This window comes from Pelobates fuscus, chromosome 11 (assembly GCF_036172605.1).
Source record: "Pelobates fuscus isolate aPelFus1 chromosome 11, aPelFus1.pri, whole genome shotgun sequence".
Taxonomy (NCBI): Eukaryota; Metazoa; Chordata; class Amphibia; order Anura; family Pelobatidae; genus Pelobates; species Pelobates fuscus.
This window is the reverse complement of record NC_086327.1, coordinates 86,630,864-86,656,785: the sequence shown is the minus strand read 5'-3', so window position 1 is coordinate 86,656,785 and position 25,922 is coordinate 86,630,864.

Sequence of the window (25,922 nt, the reverse complement as noted above, 5' to 3'; positions counted from 1 at the left end):
TGGCCAGTGGAGTTATCACTAGGCTGTAATGTAAACACTGCATTTTTTTCTGAATATACAGCGTTTACTGCAAAAAGCCTGAAGGGAATTATTCTACTCACCAGAACAAATACAATAAGCTATAGTTGTTCTGATGACTTTAGTGTCACTTTAATAACCCTTGGTGGCGCAGGGATTAATTATATGGTTTCTGGGCCAGCACTTGTTGTTCAGCCAATACATTAGATGGCAAAAAAATCCCATGAATAAAAAGCCCTGTATATTACTATAAGGGAAGTACTGTATTTCACCTCACTATACCCACACCTGCCCTAAGCCGCTCTAAACTTTTAAAAGTAGTGACTTCGCAGCCATCTGATGTGGATAGGTCCTGTTAAAGAACTGGGGGAACATAGTCTGCCCCACCCCATGGGTTTTAGGTGGGGGGTTTAAAATAAGTAATGGAGGACAGATGACTGTCCAGAGCCCTGCCCCCACACATGACCAGTAATAAATAAACAGGGGTGACATCCCTCTGTCCATCACTGCCCCCACCTATGTTTAGCAGGTATGGGCTATTATAATATTTGAGCAGATGACCATAAGCCACACAGGCCCCCACCTATTTAAAAAAAAAAAAAAAACATTTTTATTTTTACTAGTTGCATCAGGTATTATGGCTTTTAATTTGACCTTTTGGGGGGTTGAAAAAAAGAAGAATTAGAGTAAAGAAGACTTCTGATTGTCTAGTAAAAACATTTTTTTACAGGCATTAGTTTATCTTCCCTCACCATTATTAGGGTGATGGTTGTAAGAAAGATCATTATGTCTAATGGAGGTGATGTGACAAAACATATTTGGGGTCGTCATTTTTGGATTGCATTCGGGGGAACCTTTGTACCGATTCCCTGTTCCCTCCTGACTTATTTAAACGGGGAACCGAGTTTCACAAGGGCCCTGCTATATGGCTGCCATTCGTATACTGGCTCGCAAAGTGCTAGAGACAGCGGCGGCCATCATGTCCCAAGAACATGGACAGCTGGACTTGGCCGTCGAGTGTCTGGTACTCTAGGCCAGACACTCGACCGTGCAATTCATCTGGGCCTCTTTTGCGGGCATGTTCTCCCTTTTCCAAATTCGCCCGGAGACCGCTATTTGGTGTGGCTGCTCCTAGTACCCCAGTGAGAAAACGCCACTACCGAGACTCAAAGACAGCTCACCTCTTTGGGGTCAATTTGGTGACTTTTGGACTGATCGACCGCGACCACCGAACTTATGAAACTATTGTGGGCAGTTGAATCTTTACAGTTGTGGCGTTTCCGTGTGGAACCTGGGATCAGAGAGCTATTTTGCCAGTTTTGGCGCTCTGGGACTAGCTATCTGGACATATAATATGTGTAGGAGTTTGGATATGTTTACCCTGTAATATTTCATATTTTCATATGTTTGTGTTTTCTGCTGAGTCACGGTGACTCAGCATCTCATGTGGGCATGTTGTGGGAGTGTCTGTGGGTGTATAATGTAGCCTTGACTTACATAAAAGCCGGCCACTTAGCCTGAATAAAGACATTCCTGTTGTACCCTTCATCTAGTTCAGACTGATGTTTGGGTATGCGATTGCTGTGTTGCAGTATTTTCTCCTCTCTGCTCGCTAGGATTTCGGTAACAGTCGAATCAGCGCTCCAGGCAAACAGGGCTGTAATCACAAGTCCCTAGCTTATTTGGGAGTGTCTGGAAGAACAGGTATTCGGGATACAAGCGTACAAGCCAACAGCTGGCTCGGAGACTTTTAACCAATAGCCAGCCGGGGAAAGGTGGATCTACTCACGTGGTCTACTCACGTGGTTGATGAGGCTCCCGGCGGTATGGCTTCTACACTTCTCCTCCTTGTATTAATGTGTGTGTGGGGTTATTGGGAGTTTTTTCTCTGCCCTTTTTTTAGCTGCCCATATAGCTTGCCTAGCTCTGAGTTCCCTGACTAGATTTTAGGGGCTTGTGTCATACCTCCCTGGGAGTATTAGGCTCTGGCCTGTCTGACTGGCTTTGGCTGCACATTGGTGCTGCCATTGGGTTACAGACCTACAGCTCCTGGCTCCATAAGACCCTGTAGGGGTTTACTACATACCTCTGTGATGTCATTATCCATTATGCAGGCACGTGGTGATGGAGTTGAGCCCCTGCTGCCTTCTGCAGAGGAGGGCTCGCTGCCCTCCCTGGAATTCCAGGCCCTCCTGGATTCCACTATGACGGGCTCCATACAGAGGGCCTCAGCCTCTGTGATGGGGACTGTATCCTCCTCCATTTCCCAGTCTTTTGCACAGGCCCTTTTACACACCCAAAGCCTTCACTCCTAACCCAAGTTGATCAGGCGGCCCCTGTGCGCAAGGCCAAAACTAGACATACGTCTCCTCTGCCACTGATACAGAATACACCTGGTCTGACTGACTCGCCTGTAATGGTCCAAGATGGCGCATTACCACAGTGCAAGAGAGCCACTGGCCAGGCAAAATCGTCCAGGAACTGGAAACGGGCGTGGGCCCATTCCGAACAGAGTGGGGAAACTGGGTCTGATGACTCTGTTTATGGCTCCTATGAGGAGGAAGACTCCGACCCGGAGGTGGGTTCTGGAGTGTCACCCTTTCAGCCCCTGATGCCCATGTCTGGTGGTCCTACTGCTCTGTTGCAGAGTGAGACCCTCCAGAACAAATTGTCAAGTACCTGGCTTTGTGCATGTGCTCCGCTCTCTCGAAGGAGGGCCGAAGCAAATTGCGGGCAGAATGCCCCAGGCCATCTGTCCCAGATGCGGCATGCAAGATGCCAGAGGTTGATCCTCAAATCGTTCAATTCCTGGCCAAAACTGGTTGGAAACCCATGAAAGGGCTGAATTTCTCCCTCCATAATTGTCAGGACAAGATCCTCGACACAGTGGGTCCAGCTTTTAAGTTGTATGAACTCCTTGAATTCGCTAAGGCAGGGGAATCTTTTCTTGATTTTGATGAGGCCATCAGGTGGGTTCAGAGACTTATCTGTCTCCTGTGAAACACAAACACAGCGCTGTCTGATGAACCCCATAAGGCAATTTTATTAAAGATAGAACTGAAGCTGGTTAATTTGGCGGTTAAAGAACCGGTCCCGCAGTAAAGAGCATGCTGTTCAGGGATTCCTCTTTTGTTTAGACCTTTATGGCCTTGGACAAGGCCCAATCTAACCTTAAAAGGTTTTTTGGCAATAAGGTTTTCACTGGGGCTGGGAAATCTAGGAGCCGTCTCCCCGGTCGAGGATTTAGAGGCCCTTTAGATATGCCTTTCAGGAATATAAGCCAGTGCCCTTCTTCCCTTCTCGGGGACGCCCCTGGTCAAGTCGTGGCAGTCGTGGACACCCTTCCAGCAGATGCCCTTACGGAGAGTACACTGGTTCCTCATTCTTCCCATTTAATTGTGGGGGGCAGGCTGACATTGTTTGCAAAAATGTGGGATCTGATTATTACTGATGCATGGGTGTTACACATGGTCAGGGGTTTTTGCCTCAATTTGATTTTGTCTCCTTTCCAGGCACAATTCCCCCAGGAGTTGTCACGGCCAAAAGCTCAAGCCAATCTCATATCCTCGGAAATTAAAGAACGCCACTCCAAGCGGGCGATTCAAGAGGTCCCATTCGAGACCCCAGGGTTCACAAGCAATCTGTTCCTGGTAGGCAAAAAAGGCAGAGGCATTCGCCTCAACGATTCTATCACTCAGTTCCTGTTCCTTCCAGAATTAAAGATGAAAGCATTCAAAAAGGAAATCAGACGTGCTACGTCCCTATCCATTTGTCAGTTGGTGAGAATAATAGCTTTACTTGCTTCATCCAATCGATCTTCCAGGGACCACTATACTACCGTGCTCTGCAACGATTAAAAGGCTCCTAAATAAGGACGGCCCATTCCTACGCGTCCCAACTGATATTGGATGTGGCATCACGGGTAGAACTGGAGTGGTGGCCACATGGAAGCGTGGAATGGTCGAGCGATATTCAGATCCATTCTGGACCGCCTCCCCCTCCCGCAGAGGGGAAAGGGAGACATGGATGGCAGATATGGATGGAAGGGGTATGAGAGATATGGATGGAAAGGGGATGATAAATATGGATGGAATGGGGGGAGACATGGATGGAAAGGGGGTAAACATAGATAGAAGTGGGGTATAACCTAGCGGAGTGCGCAGCCACACCTTACCTTGCCTGAAGATTGCAGAGGGACTAGGGAGCAAGAGGAGCGGACAGTGTGGCTACCTACCTGGCTGAGACTGCAGTTTGCAGAGGGACTGAGGGAGCTAGCAGACCAGACACTTCAGACAGTGGCATTACTACTGAGATAGTAAGTAACTTAAAGTGAATATTTTGAGTGAATTATATATATACTGTATATGTATCCAGGATTACATATTGTTTGCAAATAATTTAAGTTTGTGTTGGTCTAAGTCAGAATCTTTTTTATTTTATTTTTTGAGGCCCACATAAATGTAAGCCTTGTTTATTTGGCCCCAGTTAGCCTTTGAGTTTGACATGCTTGCTCTAGTGGCTGTCTAGTAGACATCCACTAGAGGTGGAGTTAACTCTTAAAGGTAATTATTGCAGTTTATTAAATGAGGAATGAATGAGCTGAAGTGGTGGCCTTTCAATTGGAGCATATAGCGAGCACTTTCTTTTTTGTATTTTGTATCCACAGTTTTAAAGCACTATCTGAGTTATTCACTAAAGAGAACTTAAGGTGAATAAAAAGAGTTTTTCAAATTTAAGGTGAAAATTGCATTCAGTTCAGCTACTCTGGCCTTAAATTTGAAATTGACTTTGTATTTAACTTTAATTCTCACTTTAGTGAATAACCCTTTATATGTCTAAGGCATAAAAACCAATGTTAAAAAGGAAACCAAAACAAAGATACATACCTGGAAAGATCCACTGTATGCCCTATTTAGTAGGTATGTCTGCAGTTATAGGAACACTGACTATGGCGACTGATCTTATCCTATAAAAAGTTGATCTTCCACTTGCATACTTGTAACTGTATTAAAAACTAAGAGCATTAATAATGCAAAGGTCATCCGTTTATTAATAGCCCAGTTTACTATTAATTTTATGCTGTGTTTTTCTCTTGGCAGTGGATGCACAGTCCATGGCTCAGCTTCTTCGGAGAATAGAGATAGAAAGATAGAAAAACTTTCCTTTTGGGCTTGTGGTGTACACACAATATGTACAAAATGTAAAAGAAAAAAACAACAACTCAGAACTACGTGTTCTGGGTGCCCAAATGTACAGCCGTGGTGAGCTGTCATATAGCTGAAATGATTTATACAAATCACCACTGCTATAAGCCATTCTCAAGAATAAGAGTGGGTTAAGGGAATTAATGCAAAGTAGTAATGGTACTGAGACTGACTCTTTAAAATGTAGTTATCAGATATGATCATACACTGGATAATCTTGGAACATCAATACATCCCATCTAAGCAAGTCCTATTCCATCCTAACCTAATAGTTCCTTTTATACAATTAATCTACCCCATGGAACACCCATTAAGTTCGTATAGGACAGTACCTGCTAAAACTGGGGTACACTGAAATTTGAGCTTGCATATGCAATATATGATCATATTTTCTAGCTATTTTTTAATTAATGAAGCAGTTTAAAGATTTACAGTTGTAATCAAAATTGCTCAACCACCATTGAAAAGCAGGTTTACTTACAGACTTTCAGCTGTTTGCAATGAACAAATAAAACAAAAACAATAAATACTTTAAGTGGTTTTCAAAAATTCAACTGAAAATGCAACTTATAATGACTTTTTTTATATATCAATATTATTTAACCCACTGAATAGAATCCCCTACAACAGTTCCAATATGCAAAACAGGTGTTGTCTCAAGCACACCTGAAGCAACTAATCAAGGGCTTCATTAGTTGCACCAGGTGTGCTTGAGCTGTAACACTTGAAATACCTGAACTGGATAGGGATTTGTTGAGTGTCACATTTGACTGCATGTTAGAAATGTAACTATTCAATAATTCAATATAGTCAAAAGCAGGGGCGGACTGACACCTCACAGGGCCCTCGGGCAGTGGGTGATCAAGTGCCCGCCCTCCTGGTTTTCTGGCCCCCTGCTACTCTTCTCCCCCTTCTTTCTGCCGCTTTTACACATATATTATGTATAGGCTGCCAGCACACAGAATGGCTGCGTGAGAGCCACACATACCTGACTCCCACATCCGCAGTGCCCCCCCAAAATGGCCAGATTTACTTTTAAGGGGTTAATCCAACCAAAACAGTGTTTTAATAAACACTGTTTTTAGATGGAGTAACCCTTGCTGGCGTGCCTCCCCAGCAATTAAAATAAAGAAATAAAGCAAATCACTTCCACTGATTTTGCTTAGGACATCACATGCAGCATCCCCCACATGTACAACCTTACAACTAGCCACATGTGTTTGGAGTCTACTTGTGGGGTTGCGTGTGTGGGGATGTTGCTAGTGATGTTGTGTTCCTGTATGTCGAAGTGTTGAGTTAGATTAATTGTTTCTCTTGTTTTACCTATTGTACAGCGCTGCAGGGGGGCTGAGGTGGGAGCAGAGGTGGGTACTGGGGGGCTGATGTGGGAGCAGAGGTGGGTACAGTGGGGCTGATGTGGGTACAGGGGGCTGAGGTGGGTACAGAGGTGGGTACCGGGGGCTAAGTTGGGTACAGGGGGGCTGAGGTGGGTGCAGAGGTGGGTACTGGGGGCTGAGGTGGGAACAGGGGGGCTGATGTGGGTACTGGGGGCTAAGGTGGGAGCAGACGTGGGTACTGGGGGCTGAGGTGGTTATAGGGGGGCTGAGGTGGGCACTGAGGTGGGCTGAGGTGGGTACAGGGGGGCTGAGGTGGGAGCAGAGGTGGGTACTGGGGGCTGAGGAGGGCTCCGGGGGGCTGATGTGGCTACTGGGGGCTGAGGTGGGAGCACAGGTGGGTACAGGAGGGCTGAGGTGGGAACATAGGTGGGTACTGGGACAGAGGTGGGCAGAGGGAGGCTGAGGTGGGTACAGGGGGCTAAGGTGGGTGCAGAGGTGGGTACAGGGGGCTAAGGTGGGTGCAGAGGTGGGTACAGGGGGCTGAGGTGGGTACAGGGGGCTAAGGTGGGTGCAGAGGTGGGTACAGGGGGCTGAGGTGGGTACAGGGGGCTAAGGTGGGTGCAGAGGTGGGTACAGGGGGCTGAGGTGGGTACAGGGGGCGCTGAGCTGAATTAAAATTATAAGAAGCTTACCTGTGCTGTCTGCCAGGCTGCTGCAGCTCCGGCTGCTCTTCAGGCTTGGCAGGAAGTGATGTCACTTCCTAGCCCCGCCTCTTCCTCCTCACACAGCACCGCGGCTGGAGACCTGGCAGCAAGAACGGAATACTCACTGCCAGGTCTCCCTGAGAAAGGAGAAACGGGTAAGGGGGGAGGGGGTTAACTACAGAGTGATATGCTGCAGGGGTCCTGCAGCATATCACTGGAATAACGGAGAAATCATGTTGTTCTTACTGAGGAGATCTCTGATCTGATCTCATCAGCCAGATCATGTCTGTGCTGCTGGGCCCCTGACTGCCTCGGGCCCTCGGTCCATGACCGATCTGCCCGACCTGTCAGTCCGCCCCTGGTCAAAAGAATGGTCCATAAATTTAAGAGAAGAGATCATAGCCCTTCACAAACAAGGGACATGATTCAAAAAGATAGCAAAGGCACTGAATGTTTCCAGACACTGTACACTGTACTTGCAATGTACAATGGTTACACTACCTTGACAGAGCAGAAGAAAAAAGCTATTAATGGCTGCAAGCAGATTTCTGAGAATGCAGGTTGTAAAAAAACCTTGCGTGACTACAAAAGATTTGCAGCAAAACTTGGTGGCAACAGGCACTGAGGTTTCAGTGAGCACATTGAGGAGCGTACTAAATGTAGAAGGTTTCCATGCCAGAACACCAGGACGTACACTACTACTGACCCAAAAGCACAAGAAAAGTCAGCTATAATATGCTCAATATCATAAGCCACAGACATTTTGGGATTCTGTTGTGTGGAGTGATGAAACAAAACTAGAACCTTTTGGCCCAGTGGATCAGATACTTACTCGTGAATTTCTAATTTAAAGACAAACAGGTTGTCTGAGTTGTTGGGAATTAAAATTGAATTTAAAATTTTAACCCAAAGTGGCCAAACCGGGGAAAAAAAACAATCTATGTTTTCTGTTCAGCTATTTTGAGTTACAATTTGAAAATAATTTTGAATTCTGGATAATTCACACTTTAGTAAATAACCTTATCATGATTAAAACTTAAAGAAACAAAAATATCTCCTAAGTTAGCAACATTTCCAGATCAGAGGTTTTCTGCCTAAAATTTTAAATTTACTGATCAATTCTCCCTGGAAACTATGAGGTGGGTATGTAGCTGTCAGATTACAGAAAACCACTGTAGCTATAATAAACAGGATGAAGAAAGACAGGGCACTCTTTGCTCCATAACTTACGAAAGGAACATAAGTGGTTATGGCAGTTGGTGTACCCTTTAATTTTAAATGATTATCATCAGACCAGCTTGTCCGCACAATAAGACTACAAACATGTTAGCACTTCAAATGCCATGCTTACGTTTGCATTAAATAATAGCTTTTCTTACCTGTCAATCCCAATCTTGTACAACAAACCTTAATTTAATAGAATAATAAAAAAAAATAGTGCATACCTATTGTCTCTAGCAAGTGCTTATTCAGCACTTTCTCATTTTAAATATTCAAGCATGCAAAGAGGTCCTGTAAAACATGAGCGGATTATTAAATATTTATCCTGCCGTCCCTCTAATAAAACACATTTGATAGAATTTTTGCATTTTTCCTACATTCTTATTTCCATTAGGTTCTCTTTAAACTTTAAAACCAACTTTGTTTCTCCGCTTCTTAAATTTACATATTGGCTTTTTTTTTTTTTTTTATAGGGTGCATACATTTGTACCACTTGATGTGACAGGAGAAAACAAGGTAGCAAAATGGAAGTCTGATACGCTGAAATAAACGTTAAGCTGTCTTACAGGTCAACTGTCATAGTTGTTTAGTGCAGTCTACCTTGTTGAAACTCCAGCCTTTCCTTAGGTTTAGAGGTTAATAAAAATAAAACTACTGATATATAACTGCTTCCACTTCCATTGAGTTCCATACAAAGAGCTCACGTATGATCCAATGCAAACATGGATAATACAAAAACTAACATTTTTCACAAAAACTGTTCAATGTGTTCAATGGTAATTCAATGCTATCAATTTGAATATTTTACATTTAAAAAAAAAAGATGAATGATACATTTTTATAAGAACACCTCCATCAGGTTCATACAACTGTATTCAAAGGGATTACTTGCTAAAAAGTCAGTTGTGAAACTCTAACAAGAGACATGCAAAGGGAAAGCTAAAATAACTATTTTAAAAAAAAATCTTCAGCTTAAATATTTAAATGTTAAGAAATCTCTACAAATAATGTTCTAACTAAAATAAAAAATATTTTAGCTTAGTACTTGGTATTTTGATTGTTTTATTGTGAAACAATGATTGAAGTTGGACAATAAGTTGTTGAAAATGTTTAAGTTTGGCTTCTTATTGACTTTGCCCAAAAAGCTGTATTATTCTGTAAAAATAATGTTGTTTTTTTTATCACATATTATCTTCATATTTTTATGCTCTGAATAAGAAACTAAATTCAAGAATAAATGCCTTTTTTAATGTAGGCAATTACCATACTTGTTCCAGCTTGTTTTCCTAAGGTGGGAGTTTTCATTGAGATTCTTCGCTAAATGAAAATAATTTTAAGGCCATTATAGATGTAATAGAAAATATTTTTTAATTTAGTTTGATTAGTGAAAAACCCTGTATATTATTTTCACAGAAAAAAATCTTTATAATGAGGTTAAATAAATATTTTGGGGGGAATTTTTTATATCAATTAATTCGTACATAATTTTGTTGCAATGCATATAGACACAATCCTTACTGGTGAATAGTCTTTAAAATTAGATAGACATATATGTATATACACCAAGTACTATTTGTTTGTGAGTAGCTAAAGCTTTCAGAGTTGATTGATACAGTGAAAATAGGGACCACAAAGGAACAGCATGAAATAAAATGGAACAAGTGCCTTAAGGTTCATTGCTACATTATCTGGTTAGTGTACCAAATAATTCTTTATACACTCAGGAATCATCTAAACTTTAAATCTGAACTGGACATGTGTAATGACTTATATTTTAAATAAATTAAGTAAAAAAAAAGAAAAATAAATAAAGATTCAGTACAAATAATAATAATAATTATAATATAAAATCTACAGTATTAATTTAATTAATTGTCACTTTATTTCAGCATATATATCTCCATTTTATCAAAGAATATACAAGATTCAAGGTTTCAGACATAAAATAACAGCTCTTGAGCTCCCTCTAGGGTCCTATTATGGCTTTATTTTTGTTTATGGTATTAATTGTCAGCAAATCATTTTTTTAGCATAATACTTTATATTATTCAGGTTTGTTTTGGCTTATTGCATTCATTTTAATATTTATATACATCTAATGTTGAAAAAAGTTTATGCTGTGCAGAATACCGAATTTCAAAAACCCCAAATATTTCCTATGGTCTTGAAATCTATCATTAAACAAACACCGCAAGACACATTTGGGAAACGTTTTATAATAAAACAATTTTAAATGCTTGTTTTGAATAATGTCATTATAAAGTACAATATAATTATATATCAGATTAAAGTAAAGGAGTTTCTCTAAAATATTTTAATCACTGGAGGTACATGCCTCTGTCTGTCTGTCTGTCAACTTGTCCATCGTTTAACCCCTTAAGGACTGAGGCAATTGTACGAGTTGTGATCACAACAATACAAACGTCTGTTCAACCAGAATTCACCTCTTTCATATTAAATGCACCCACACTTATTATATATCATTTTGTGCACGAGAAACAGGGTTTCTGAATTGCCTCTATTTTTCCAATTTTTATGTTGTCAAATAGTGTCTAAATTTTTTTAATAATAATAATAACAAAAAAGTGTTTAACCAGGAAAGGTACATTCAGATTACTCTGGTTTTCAAGTATGTCCTGGGGATGTTACCTTAGCCCAACATCCAGGGGTTGTTACTATTACCCAATTTAATGGTATTCATTTTATCTACCTCGGAAGGATGAAGGGCTGAGTCAACCCTGCCGGGATTTGAACCTACGACCCAAGGGTTGAATAGATTCTACTGATGATGCATAACTTAAAAATAAAAAGAATTCCTTAGCAATTTGATTATTCTTGACTACATATTCTCTGTAGACTATAAATGTGTTTATGGTCAATATACTGGGTGTAATCAACAGCAGGTTGGTATATTTTTATGTTAACAGGAACAGTTAGGAATGCATTCTACTTTGTACCCAAATATAAGAATCTAACCGGAAAGTAAAGTAAGCAATATCATCTAGTTGTATATTAAGAAATAATTAAATATAGCTTCCAGATCCAGAGAAAAAATGATTCCTTACATTCACAGATTCGAGATTCGCCAAAGTGTCAAAAACAAAGAAATTATAAACAGTGTCACAAAAATACCTTCACATAATTTAATATTTTCACCTGCCAACCTTTATAAAACAGTCTTTTTCTTAAGGCTAAAAATCTGATAATCTTCTCACTGCCCTGCCATAGATCTTTAGTAGACAGATCAAAAAAGTTCGCATTTCCAATACGAAATAAAAAATACAAAAGTTTTATAACTTTTAAGCAAGATGTACTTATATGCAAAAGGAAACATTCAAGAACTTTATTTCTTTCCAAATATATATTTTATTATTATCCAAACTGCCACAATTCAGAGAGCATGTGTGATTTTTATGACGTCTGAACAATACAAAAAAAAAAAAAAAGGAAGTTTAATTTTCTCTTTTTTTCTGTGCTTTAAGAACAATCAGGTATTGAGAAGAAAAGATTATTGTTATAATAAAGGTAGGGCGTGAAATACAAAATAACAGTGTCTGAATGTTAAAACCAGAACAAAAGGAATAAATCACATATTTCTCAGTCTTTTTGTAAGAAATGGACAAGGAATGCTGAGATAAATCTAAACCCAAACTGATTATATAGAGTTTTCGATATAGCAAGTAACAGCAAATTTTGGACTGATCTGTCACTTGCGTTGTTTTCTTTGACACAATTTAGCTAGAAAGCACTTAAAATTGTATCTTTGAATCCTAGTGTTACCTCTGTAGAACAGCTAAAATTAATGTCATTGACATGAATCAATTAACTGATTATACTGTCCAACAATAGTTTAATTAAAAGATACATTCCAGAGCACTATTATTTACAAAGGTGCAGACATACTAAGCAGTGTTATATCTGCAAGGTCAGTGTTACTACTGGGCGAATCATGCATATGCCTGGAGAGCCAGTTTAGAGGGGGCACATTAATGCTGTCACTGAAAGGACCGGTAGGGAGATTAACAGACACTTACATCACACAAAGCCAGCCGCATACACATCACAAACAACCATCTACATCACACACAGCTAATCACTCGCATCACACATAACCAGGAACATACAAGACACAGTGACATCTCACACAGGGACATACACATATCATATACAGCCACACACAACTACTCATATATTTCACACACAATGAACCACACACATTACACACAGTCATCCACATCACACACAGCCAGTCACACACATTACACACAGACAACCACAAGCCACATAGCACACAGGCAAACATACACATCACACACAATATATGCATCCACTGCACCCTCACAACATTCAAACACCCCAAAAACACAACAGACACACAGTCACTCTATACATAATGCAGCCTCCCCACACATACTTTGTCACCACCACAAATGCAGCCTACACATACCCCCAACACATACATTGTCACCTGACACACATGCAGCCTACAAGACACATGCTCCACACACTTAAAATAACCACAAGCAACACATATAAACATTACATAGACACAATATGACGCCTCCTTCCACACAGTTTTCCTCACACATCTATTCCCACACACTCACAATTTCAACAAACATTTGGGTATGAAAGACTGATGGAAAGTACAAATAGCATTAGAGAGAAATAGAAAGTTAATAGGAAAACTAAATTGAAGGTAGATGTGAGATACATGGTGGTAAACTGTAGGTTGAGCTAGCCACTTCTGCTATGACTTGGTATGGTTATGTTGGCATTTAATTCCAGTTAGCCATACCGGCAATGGTGGGGGGTAGTGGGAGTTGCAGCCTGTTTTTAGTGTTGGAAAGATATGGTGTTGGGGACTTTATGTGCATATATCCACATTAATAAGTTAAAGTGGTAATAGAGCTTAACAAATGACTATAATACAATTCTCTGGAAAAAAAACATGGCATATTTTAAATGTTAAATAAAAGGAATGTATTATCAAGGAGTTATGTTTCAAGTAGCTTATTAGATATTTTATAAGACACCTCCATTTGTTTTCCACCATATATACCCTTTCTAATTAAAGTATATTAGTAAAATAAAGTGCTTCCTTTTCTTATATATCTTATATTCACACGCAAAAAAAGAAAGGAGACATTGGATGCCCAGTTGTGGATGCCTAAATTGTATCTTAACATTGGATGGTCAGATTGAAATATATAATAGAAATCTATTCCTGATATGATTTAGTTATAGGTTCAATCCCTTCCCAATTTCCTGTCCTTCTTTGCAGATAATCTAGCTTGAACATCTTGACTCCTAATACTCTTCCCCTGCGTAATTCATACAGAACTTTTAAATAAAATGTCAATTGTGAGCAAGTGACTGATTACATTTTCTTTTCTAATGTGAAACCGACCCTATGTTATTATCGTATTATGTTACAATTTATTAATTTAAGATTTTGCCATAATATGTCTTACGCAAATCATGTTTTTTTCTAGAATAACATATTTATTTTATCGTCAGTGTTGCCCTGTGTACTTTCTCAATCATCCAGCAGCTTTTTTCAATCTCCATCCACATTCTTCAGTAAGAATTGTAGGTAAGAAATGAAATGGTTTCCTGGTATGTTAGAATGCACTTTCAGCCTGTCACACCTTTTGTGTAAATTTATTATAGGTCTATTAAAAGAAAAAAATAAGCCAAATACAATTAAAACAGGTCCCAAAAGTATAAAACTTCCTTATCATTCAATTCATTAAGGTCTGCTTATAACATTTAAGACACAATTTAAAGCCTATCAGTGTTACAGATGGGTTCAAAGATAGACAGACAGATAGATAGATAGATAGATAGATAGATAGATAGATAGATAGATAGATAGAGATTCAAACATTTTAGCATTGATGTGTAATTAAAATGTTGTGAAACATGGGGGATGGTTGCACTCACCTGAACATGCTTAAATGGGGTGCTGCTGGGGGCCATATTATACAATAAACAATCGACAAGATGTTGACAGATTTTATTAGTTTTAAAATATTGATTTTATGATGTAATTCGACACTCTGCAAATAGGTGACTAAGTTATGGAAACATACGCCCGTTCATTCTTGTGTTGTTTTCTTTGAAAAAAATAAGGTTAAGTGATTCTCTTTCTATGAAGGGAAGAGAATTGAACAGACCACAAGAATGTTTAATTTGAGCCAGCCCATTCCACTTAATTATGGTTTGACATGATCCACTGAGCAGTATTACATCCGTTAGGTTTTTGTTCCACTTTGTAAAAATATTTTTAGTTCCTTTTCCATATCCAACACATTAGAGGAGGGTATGTCTTTAGCCTCAAAAGCTGAAGCAGCAGATTTTATTTTTTTAATATTATACTGGTCAGTTATAACTTAGTTACAATGTCTATCTTATTTTTGAAGGCCAACTAGACAATATTCTTCACATTTAATCTAAAAAATATAGTTTGCAATATGAATCTAGAGTATGAAATCATGTATGCTTTATGCTAGAAAAACTAACGTGATTAGTGAATCATCAGAGAAAAATATTTTTGGCTCTATTCATAAGGGCAGTTCTTGAACAATTGTACTGTAAAGCACTCAATGTAAACCGATCAGTTGAAACAATCTTTAGATTTTCATGGATTTTCAATCTAATTTTAGTACTTTATGGTTCCAGTTTAGTTTTGATAAATGTGTCATAGACTTTGTTACCTCATTAAGAAATTGTAGAACATATGTGAAATTGATCTGTTGTAGCAGAGAATAATTAACTTACATGTGACTTCAACTTGTTTAATTACTCATGTGACCAAACCTACATTTGTATTTTTTGAAAGAGGTATAAAGGACACTAGAAAATAAATCTATATACAAACAGCACAACATACGTAAACGTGGTGTTCGTGTCCTGAAGTAAGATCAGAAAAGTTAAATATTATTTTCAAATAATCAATGTGCATAAAAGGAGAAAATGGTTTGGGTAAGGAGACGTCAGGGACAGAGAAAGAATAGAACAATTAAAACTGCAAAAAAGAAGAAACGAAAGGAAAAATAAAAAGATAGGTCTATGGGGGCATGTAGCTTCAAAATCAAGGAAGTCATCTGCTGGATATAAGGAGGACTCAAGCAACAAATTATATACCCTAATATGAAAACCCTCTTCACTTTGCTATAGTGAGAAAAAATTATCAACAAGCTGGGCCATATATTTTAGAAAAGATCAGATGATTTGCACATAGCCACTGTGATTTTTTCAATAGTCTTGATATGGTACGAGTGATTTAGGATATCATCTCACTTGTACCCCACTGGCATTTGCCCAAGGTCTGATTCTGATTTGTAAAATACAATAATTAATGCCTGGGAAACAATTCTGTACTTGGAAGGGAGTCTTGTACGGGAGTCTACACTTCATTTTTATAGAATAGAAGAGCATTTGATGCTGGTTGGGTGTGCATGCATGATTTGACAAAATGTAACAGTTAGAGGAAATAAAAATGTTCGTAAGAGTGGATGCTAGCATTAAAAATAAAAAGGTACTTAACGTCTGTAAAGCCTGATTTATCCATCAGTTAAACAGTCTAGGTTAAAGCCTACTAGGGAGAAATAATAACCATCTTTTGCGCCGCATTCCAATAGTTGTTGCAAATACAAATCCGTTGCACATTCATTGCATTCGGTATAACCCAAAAATCAATATCATGTATACAATGTGGATATCTGCATATTTCGCTGAATAATATATTAAAGTCGTTTTAGTTCATTATCCATCACCCCTTAAAGGATACATGCAGTACATGCATTGCCAATGTATTAGATGCAATACTTGCTTGCTTAATCCAAGGATTTCAATTTGGAAAGGATTATCCTTAATATAATATATAGATTCTTCACAGTTTTGTTATGGTTCAACCAAAGGTTTCAACTGTTCTTACCCATAAAATCGTTGTAACAGAAATAAATTCAGAAGCCATTGCCAAGATTTCTATAATGAAATTCAGTTTTCATAACGAAATTATTTTAAGTTCATAAATTGTACAGAGAGTGTGTGATCATATATGTGCATATTATTAAGTTCATGTTTTCAGGCCATTGGATATTCAAGATTAATATTTGATTGCAAACAAGGATTTACACCAATGCTTTATGTACATCCAGTCACCTAACTACAAAAAACATGTGGGCCAGCTTGAGACACAAATCAGAATTTCTCGGGATAATTTTAGCCTTTGTTATCATTCATTTCATCTAACTAATTTAGAGAGATACATGAAACAAGGAAATCAATTTAAAAAGGTTTACATTCTCAAAAATATGAGGGTATCAAATCGTAATCTGTTAATTTAATTAACATATTGGCTAAAGAAGGTAGAAACCCAAATATTAAAAAAATATATATCTACAAAGTCTTAGTGTGTAACCCAAACAATTGCCAACTTACTCAAAACACCTGTGTGGTAACCTCTCTACCCACACTAAAACAAATACTAACACAATAGGCGGAGTATAGTTGGTTCTTGGGTAAGTGGTGTTAAATGATGCAAAGGTATACAGTAGAGTGCGCTGTGAAAACAAAGGAAATAGCAGGCACCTAGTGCAATATCATAAGGTACAATGGATAACTGAATAATGATCTCGTGATTTTGTACTCACAAGGAGAGATCCAGGAGAATTTGGCTCAATATTAACACCTGTGCGATAATTAAAAGGGATCCCACTCCCTATAGGTATGACAGCTGTTGTTCCGTCCTCTAGTGGGTAGCAATATGCGCTTCGCCATCTTCAGAGGCTTCCTCAGTTGCTTATCAACTTAGCAACTGAGGAAGCCTCTGTAGAAGGCTAAACGCGTATTGCTACCCTTATGTGGACTTCACTGTAAGGACTTTTTGTTTATTTGTATTTTGTTTTTATACTTTATTAGAAGGATTACTTTTTAACCTCAACACTGCCAGAGTGGATTGTTCAGAACAACCAGAGGACGGAACAACAGCTGTCATACCTATAGGGAGTGTGATCCCTTTTATTTATCCCACAGGTGTTAATATTGAGCCAAATTCTCCTGGCTCTCTCCTTGTGAGTACAAAATCACAAGATCATTATTCAGTTAACTATTGTACCTTATGATATTGCACTAGATGCCTGCTATTCCCTAGAAACCCAAATATTACTTAAAAAAACTCTTGCAGCATGTAACAGATATTAATTAACATATTAACAATAAACTGTTTTTGCATCTACAATACCATTTTTGTTGTAAACAATAAGATTAACAAAATGGAAAAAAAAGTGAAAATTTGCTTATGGGTATTTGTAAGAAAAACAATGAAATTTGAGGAATGCAGACTCCTAAAAATAATACCAGTTTGCTAAAGTAGTGTCTGTATGTTGTGTATATAGGACCATGCATACGCAGGTATAGGCTGCAAGCCAAGTCGGTTGTAGTTGCCCATTGTAGTAAATTTCTATTAAACTTATGTGATTTGCTGCAATTCAATAAACAGGAGATCATATAGGATCTGAAGGTTAACCCTTCCTAATATTATTGACATCTAAAAGATGTAGGGGTCAGGAGATCTGCTCAATACAATGGCTTACCACTGTTTTAAATGTTCAGTAGGAATACTGTGTTTGGCTGGCTTCCAGTCCAACAAATAATACCATTCTGATGAGTGCGTCACATAATATATTAGTTCCAAGTCAACAAATCACAGCACTCTTACTGATAATAAACTAATTTTCCAACCTGGAAACCCAATCTAGAAAAAATCCTCCACCCAATCAGACTGGAAGGTGAAGAAGATTTTTTTTTTGTTTTGCTTATTTGAAATTTTGGAGCCAGGTCACGATTCCTGGTAGTGATTGCGCAATGTCAGGTCCCCTGCCTCCGCGACGCTCACGGCGGCCTTGCTTACCCCGTCACCGCGAGCAGCGCCATCTGGTCTCTGTCCGCGCCATGCAGCTCTCCCCGCCGCCGTGATCCAGACTGACAATGTTTCTGATGCTGCACGCTCCAGAGCAGCATCCTTATATGTGTGCCAGACCCGGTCATGTGACCCGGCACACAGTGATGACCTCAGAGACCACAAGGGAGCTAAGAAACACCTCCCATGTGTTGTGGTAACACTAATTGAAGGCTAGCCAATCAGACACACCCTGTGTGTATATAAGCTAACCTCCCCCTTGCCTCAGTGCCCTGTTGTGGTCTTTGTTTAGCCCAATAGTGCGTTATACTCTGTTTGATTAATTGGTTTACTCTGTTCTCTCTAGTCCCTGACCTCGGCTTGTCTCTTCGTATTCCGTCTCTCTTTTTCCCTTTGACCTTGGCTTGCATAGCCCAGCCATTCAAAGGACTGGTATTCTGTCTGTTGTGTCCTGTCTGTGTGTTAGGTTCCCTATTAACCCCTTAAGAACACATGACATGTGTGACATGTCATAATTCCCTTTTATTCCAGAAGTTTGGTCCTTAAGGGGTTAATCGTGACACGCAATATTGTACAATAATTGGAAGAGACAATAGTTTAAGCAGTAAATTAAATGACTTTATCACTCTTGGCATAGACTGTGAGAGTTAAGCCCATACCCAATGTTGACTTGGTTAGAAAAAAGTAAGCAATTAACAATAAGACAATAATTGCAGATATGTAGATATGCCTCTCTGTTATTTCTAACTGGATGGCTGCCCACTTTCTTAAACTAAACTTGACCAAAACTGAAATTCTGGTCTTTCCTCCATCAAGTATTGTTACTCCTGTATCTGTCTCCCTCCAAGTCAACGGTGCTACCATCAGCTCCACCATGCAGGCTCACTGCTTAGGTGTTCTCTTTGACTCCGACCTCTCCTTCAAGCCTCATGTTCAATCTATCACCAAATCCTGTCATTTCCATCTCAAAAACATTGCGCGCATCCGCCCCTTCTTAACGCCAGATGCGACTAAGGTGTTGGTCCATTCCACTGTCCTTTCTCGCCTTGACTACTGTAATCCGCTTCTCAGTGGTCTTACGTGCTCCCAACTGCGCCGTTACAGTGCATAATAAATGCGGCAGCAAAGCTCATCTTCCTGTCCGCCTGCACCTCCCATGCCTCACCCTTCTGTCAGTCCCTACATTGACTTCCTATAAAATATAGAGGTCAATTTAAAATTCTGGTTCTTTTTTTTCAAATCGCTACATAATGCTGCTCACACCTATTTATCCTCTCTTATACACAAGTATGTCCCGTCTAGGCCCTTACGATTTGCTGAAGACTTACGTCTCCCACCTATGATGCTTGCCTTCAAGATTTCTCGAGGGCTGCACCGTTCCTGTGGAACTTGCTTCCCTCCTCCGTTAGATGCTCACCCAGTCTCCACTCCTTCAAAAAAATCGTTAAAAACCCACTTCTTCATAAAAGCGTATCAATTAAACTGTTAATAGCTCTTGAATGATTCCTCTTCTGCAACTGTCACTAGTCTAATGCTATCCTTACCTTTTTGTGTCATTTTACCCCACTCTCTCTAGCATGTAAGCTCATTGAGCAGGGCCCTCAGCCCCTCTGTTCATGTGTGTCCAACTTGTCTGGTTACAACTACATGTCTGTTCGTCCACCCATTGTAAAGCACTGCAGAATTTGATGGCCCTATATAAATAACATAATAATAATAATATGTAAAATATCATAACTAAGCAGGGAACATAAGGTTAAGGTAACCATTTTTTGGGGGGGCATTCTGACACCAAGAGACAGGATAACCCCTGGCTCCACTGCATTTAATAGACCTTTTTGAGGTTCAGTATGGAATTGCCATTGTATTAACCTAATATGGGTACCTTTTTATATGGCCAGGCCTCTTCTATTTTTCAGAGGTTCACACTTTTTTTCTTTTCTCGGTGTGAGTGAGCTAAAACAAAATGTCCCTGTCTGCAGCTATAATTAATAAGCTTACAAATGCTACCAAACTTAGACTTGTGCTACACTAGTAAAATAATCCACTATTTGAGTTCAGTTTCGCCTAGTAGCTAGCATGCGATGCATGACAGTGAACAACACAGATCTTTAAACTGACGTTCGAGTGTAACTGATTTCAGAGGTGGTATGGCTATATGTGTCACATAGTTAATCAACCATTTTTGCTTAAGTGTTTTTGTTGGTGTTGAATGGGTTAATTAGTTTTGAGATGTCAGATTATGCTTATATGTTACATTTTAGTATGAGTCACCCCTGAAAACAGTCCAAAAATCTCCACCACCAATAATGCATGGTCTGTAGGCTTTATGCCAGAAATGTAAAAATGTTATTCAACAAAGTCCACTAGCCTACCTAGTAAATGGGAACTGGTGTCCAGTTTCTATCATTATATATGAAGCTTTTCACATTGGCATTGAGAAGTCTTTTTCTTTTTTATATATGCAATCTACATTTTGGTGTATCTGCTAATTTATTTATTTCTTTCGTTCTTTTTTCCTTTTTGCGAGTTCTTCTAGTAAATTGACCTTATTGTGTTGAGTTTAGGGTTGGTTAGCAGCAATATGTTCACTGTGAAATGCCATGCACATGTATTTATTTAAATTATATGGAACATGTTAACTCATCAGAGTCCTGCAATATATCATCTTGCGTAACTGTTTACACAATACTTTAAGCATACATTTAAAAAGCCTTCCATACGGTAGCAAGCTTCAGATTTTCATTGTTTCAACCTCTACACTCAACATTCCAGTCTCATAGAAACTAAATGACCTAATTAGGACTGCTTATTGACTTTTAAAGTTGACAGTGACTTGGAAATGAAGAGTTATGGGTCTCTGATCAGTAACTCTGCATTTGGTGTGTTTACCAATAAATCACTGTTGTCATCATTAGTGGATGTTATGTTTCATTTAAAACCTTACATCTTAAAATGATTCTATATACACAAGAAGGAAATTCAAAAAATGTGTTGTAAAAATATTACAATAAGTAATAAGAATTGAACTATTCATACATCTTAAAAAATGGTGGAATTCTATTTATAACGACTCCATTGTTGATTAATTTATTAGAAAATATATTTTTTATATAATCTAAAAATAGTAAAATGTAAAGTTAACAGGGTTGTAAATAGACCATAGACCCTCCATTTTGATTTTATTTGATGTTACCATCAGTACCGTAAAATTTAAACATGACATTTGTGTTGAAACCCACAGACGCTTCATTAGGTAATTATGCTTCTTTTACATTTAGTTAAGAACCAATGTTGGTTAGTTTCTTCTGTTGTTAAGGAACATTTTTTCCTGCTTATTTGTGATGTATATAATTTATGTTTCAAATGTTGTGTATGTTGTTGATCTACCTTTTTAATAATTTTGTGTTGTCATTGACAACCAGTAACCAATAATTAGAATATATGCCTTGTTGCATATATAGCAGAGAATAATTTTCTAGAGATCCAAGGTGATAAGGACTTGTGTTTGATAGAAAGGAAAATCAGGCTATACAGAAATGTAGACAAGGATAATAGTTTAGTATTAAATAATGTACGTAAGCTGTGTATTTTAGATCTTAAATCTGCAATTATCTACCTAAATTAATGTATAGACCTGATGAGCATTTAATTCAGTAGTATTAAAATTCAAAGTTGATACTTCCAGGAGTAGACAATATGATCTAAAGTATGACCAAGTTCTAAAGTAGGTGCATTAATCACCAGAACTCTTTCACTACCTCCTCACTTTGTCATTAAATTGTGTCCATGTTTGATATCCATCATGAAGACTTAGATTAACACTGGGAACTCTGGAATAACTGGATTATTCTATTCTAGGAAGACGAGTGTTTGTTCTAGAATGCTATTGATTTCTAGTTCACATTACAGAGATACACTGACATTTTAATAATCCTACCAGAAGCATAGTGGAGATATTTGTAGATCATGGCACATAGAGATCTGTACTTGATCTGGTATAGATCTATGTGGTGCCTTAACATCATAACCAGTGTGCTTTGCTTCACACTAACAAAAAAGTTTAGGTTTCTTGTGATCAATAACAACAAAAGTGCAGCTGTTACTCATCTTTAGATCACCGAATGTCAGAAGGGTATTTGCAAGAATTACTAAAGGGCTGTATTTTCAGTTAGTGAAATTTTTCTGACCAAAGCGTGCAAGGGAATCCCTACAACCTGTATTACACCACAGTGAATTTTATATCTGTTTAGAAACCTTTCTAACATAAATTTCTCAAGAAAATACACAATGCCAGATTAACATAATTTTGTATTCTTCAACAAATGTATAGTCTTCATTTATAATGCCCTAATTGTTCTATTCGCAAACATAGCTTACATTTTAACATTCGGCAAATTTTGTCCTGTTAATTTTCTCTCATTCTTAACTGAACATATAACAAGTTTATTTATTTATTTTTTTTTGGAAAATGCTAAAAAGAGCCATTGGACATTAATATAAACCAAACGCAAATTGCTAAAATAAACAAGGGAATAATTTATCTGGTTAATGTCCTCTTTTCCAGGTTCTTCGCACATGCACACGCAGTTGTGTGTTTATTTTTATTCACAAACCATTGGTGTTATTTATTTCTTTATACACCACAGAGCCTCTGTGTGTCAACAATATGAAGTATCTTTTTCCCCTAGGACATTATTTTCAGTACCATTTAGTCCCACACAAGCCGTTATGAGGGTGAGGAATGTCCATCTATACAGAGATTGATTTAATGGTCCTTCTTTGAGATAGGGCTTGTAACAAAAGTATTATCTTTACTAGGCATTAAAAACTGTGCAACACTGGGTTGTGATAGAAGCTATCTGTTATTAGAAAATTGAACTGTCACCTTGTGTGTCATGATTATTATAGCTTATTAAAGAGATATTAATCTACTGTGACCTCTATTATATTTATCATCTGGAATCCCATGGTCGTTCAGATGCTCCTTGCTTGTTGAAGACAAAAATGAATGGTAATGGCTATTAGCTAAAGCCTAATCTTTTATAGTACTGGGATATAAATACTGAGCCTGTTAGAACAGATCACTTTTTTCCCCTTACAAAGAATGCAATATATTCTACTTGAGTTAATAAACTGCTCATACTGGTATTGACTGAAGTTGCAATGGGATAAAATGATTTCAACAGAAATGCATTTTGCCCTTTAAAGTCATAACACAGAAAATAATTCAAGTGGGGAATGATAGCTATTTGCTAAACAGAATAGTGTTCTCCTGCAAACGATATAACAGTATTTTATTTGGTTATGAACTATAAACTTAGTGACAGAAAATCAAGACTTAGCAGTGCGTGATGTGTCTATCCATTACTGTCTACAACGCATAGCAGAACCTACTGTAATGATAATAAAGAATATGTATTATTTTGACACATTGTACATATTTGTTAACCTTTCTTCTGCTGTATATTTATTTATCTGAATTGTCCAACTGGACTGCAGACTTAAACTACAGGCATATTTTATGGCCCCAAGCCCAGATGAGATCTGTACAAAGTTTATAATATTAAATTATATTATTGTTTTAATAATTTCTGACTCTCCACCATGTGAATCTTAATGTTCTATGGCATACTCATGGAAAATGAAAAATACTGTCCAGGCTTGCTAAATTCTGAAACATTGAAGGTTTTAAGATGATATTATTAAAAGTAGCACAAGTTTGACTTTATAGTCTAATATAATTTTTGTAATAGTTATTATATTAAAACAACTATCATATTTTAGATTAAATGTCTGTGATATATGTTACTAGTGAGCGTGATAACATTTTATATATTTTATTTGTTTGCTAGAACAGTACAGCTGAAATCTTCCATCTCCTGATGTTAAACAGATATTCCCACTATTCATTTATGTGTTGGGAATAAAAAATTTAAAGGAACACTCCAAACACCCTAATAATTACAATGTGCTATAGTAGTTATGGTGCCTGCAAGACCTTGGTGCCCTCCGCTATTGTAAGTAGTCAGAATGTTTTAGAACGGTTTGAGTTGTTACTTGGGGTCCGCCAAGTACCACTCCCCACCTTCACTACAGACACAGGAGAACCTTAAGATCCTATTTAGAAGACTCTGTTAGCTCTCTTGAACATAGCTAACTCATTGGCTGAGAGCATCGATGGTGGGCTTAGCTGAGACACAGAGCTTACAGTTTTCCTTTAGTTGCAGTGGAGGTGAGGAGCAGCACCTGACAGATCCCATGTAAGAACATTCTAAAATGTATTGACTACTTTAGGGGGAGCCAGGGCATTCCTGTCATCATAACCATTACAGCAAGCTGTAGTCAGGGCCGGCGCTATCATAAGGTGGCACAGACGGCCATCATAGGGCTCACTGGCTCTAGAAGCTGGCCAGCAGTCACTCCTGCCAGTCACTCCTGTGTAGGATGTCCGAGCCGTGGTCCAGAGTTGAGTCGCTTCTGTAACCTCTACCCAGGTCTTACAGGAATGAGACACATTGGGGGAAGCTGGGGGAATGAGACACATTGGGTGGGGAACTGGGAGAATGAGACACATGGGAGACTGGGCACATGCCGGACTGGAGGAATAAAACACTTGGAGAGCAGGGGGAATGAGACACATGGAGGGGAGAGAGAGACAAGGTGCTCGGGGGTATACCGAGACATAGAGGGGATAGGGAAGGGGAGAAGCACAAAAGGGGGTAAGATATGCAAGAGAGAGATTAAGGTACCGATACTGAAGAAGATGCATTTTTGGGAATGGGGAGGGCGGGGAGTGACAAAATGCATCTTCGCCTGTGTAGTCAAAAATCCTGGCAGTACTGGTTATAGTACTTGGAATGTTCTTTTAAACTACAGTAAATCCTTTCTGGGGAGAACCAATGCTATAACATGCTAACATTGTACTCAGCCTTTAGATATTTGGTGCAAATTAACAGATATAGCTGGCAACTATTTAGTAAGTATATAAAAATAGTTTGTATTTAAAAAAAAATAAAGGAAGTTGCTCAGCAAGGAATCAATGCATTCATTATTCCTTTGCATGGTTTTCCACCAGGGTTTCAAGTGCACTTCTAGAAGAATGAGTAGTGTATCAAAGAGACATGTCAATGAGTTCAGGATCCAAAATCTCAGAGAAAGCAACGTAACACCTTCAAAGCTGTACATGATTCTTAACGACTTTAATTTCTTTTGGAAACTGTGTGCACATTCAGTTTTAATAAGTAAAATATATCCTGCCGTAGAACCAACATTAGAGATAGAAAATAAACATCCATCCATATATCTTTGCCAGCCTGACACACTTTCCCTTTATAAATCGTTTTTGTGATTGTTGTATATCCACAGGTAGATTATGTTGGAAATAGTCTAGGATAAGCATGAACATTTGAATGCAGTGCTATAAACTGAGTAAAATAAGGAGATAGCCTCCCAGAATCATGTGATGGCATTATAAATGGCCTAGAAACTAGAGTCAAACAAAAAAGCA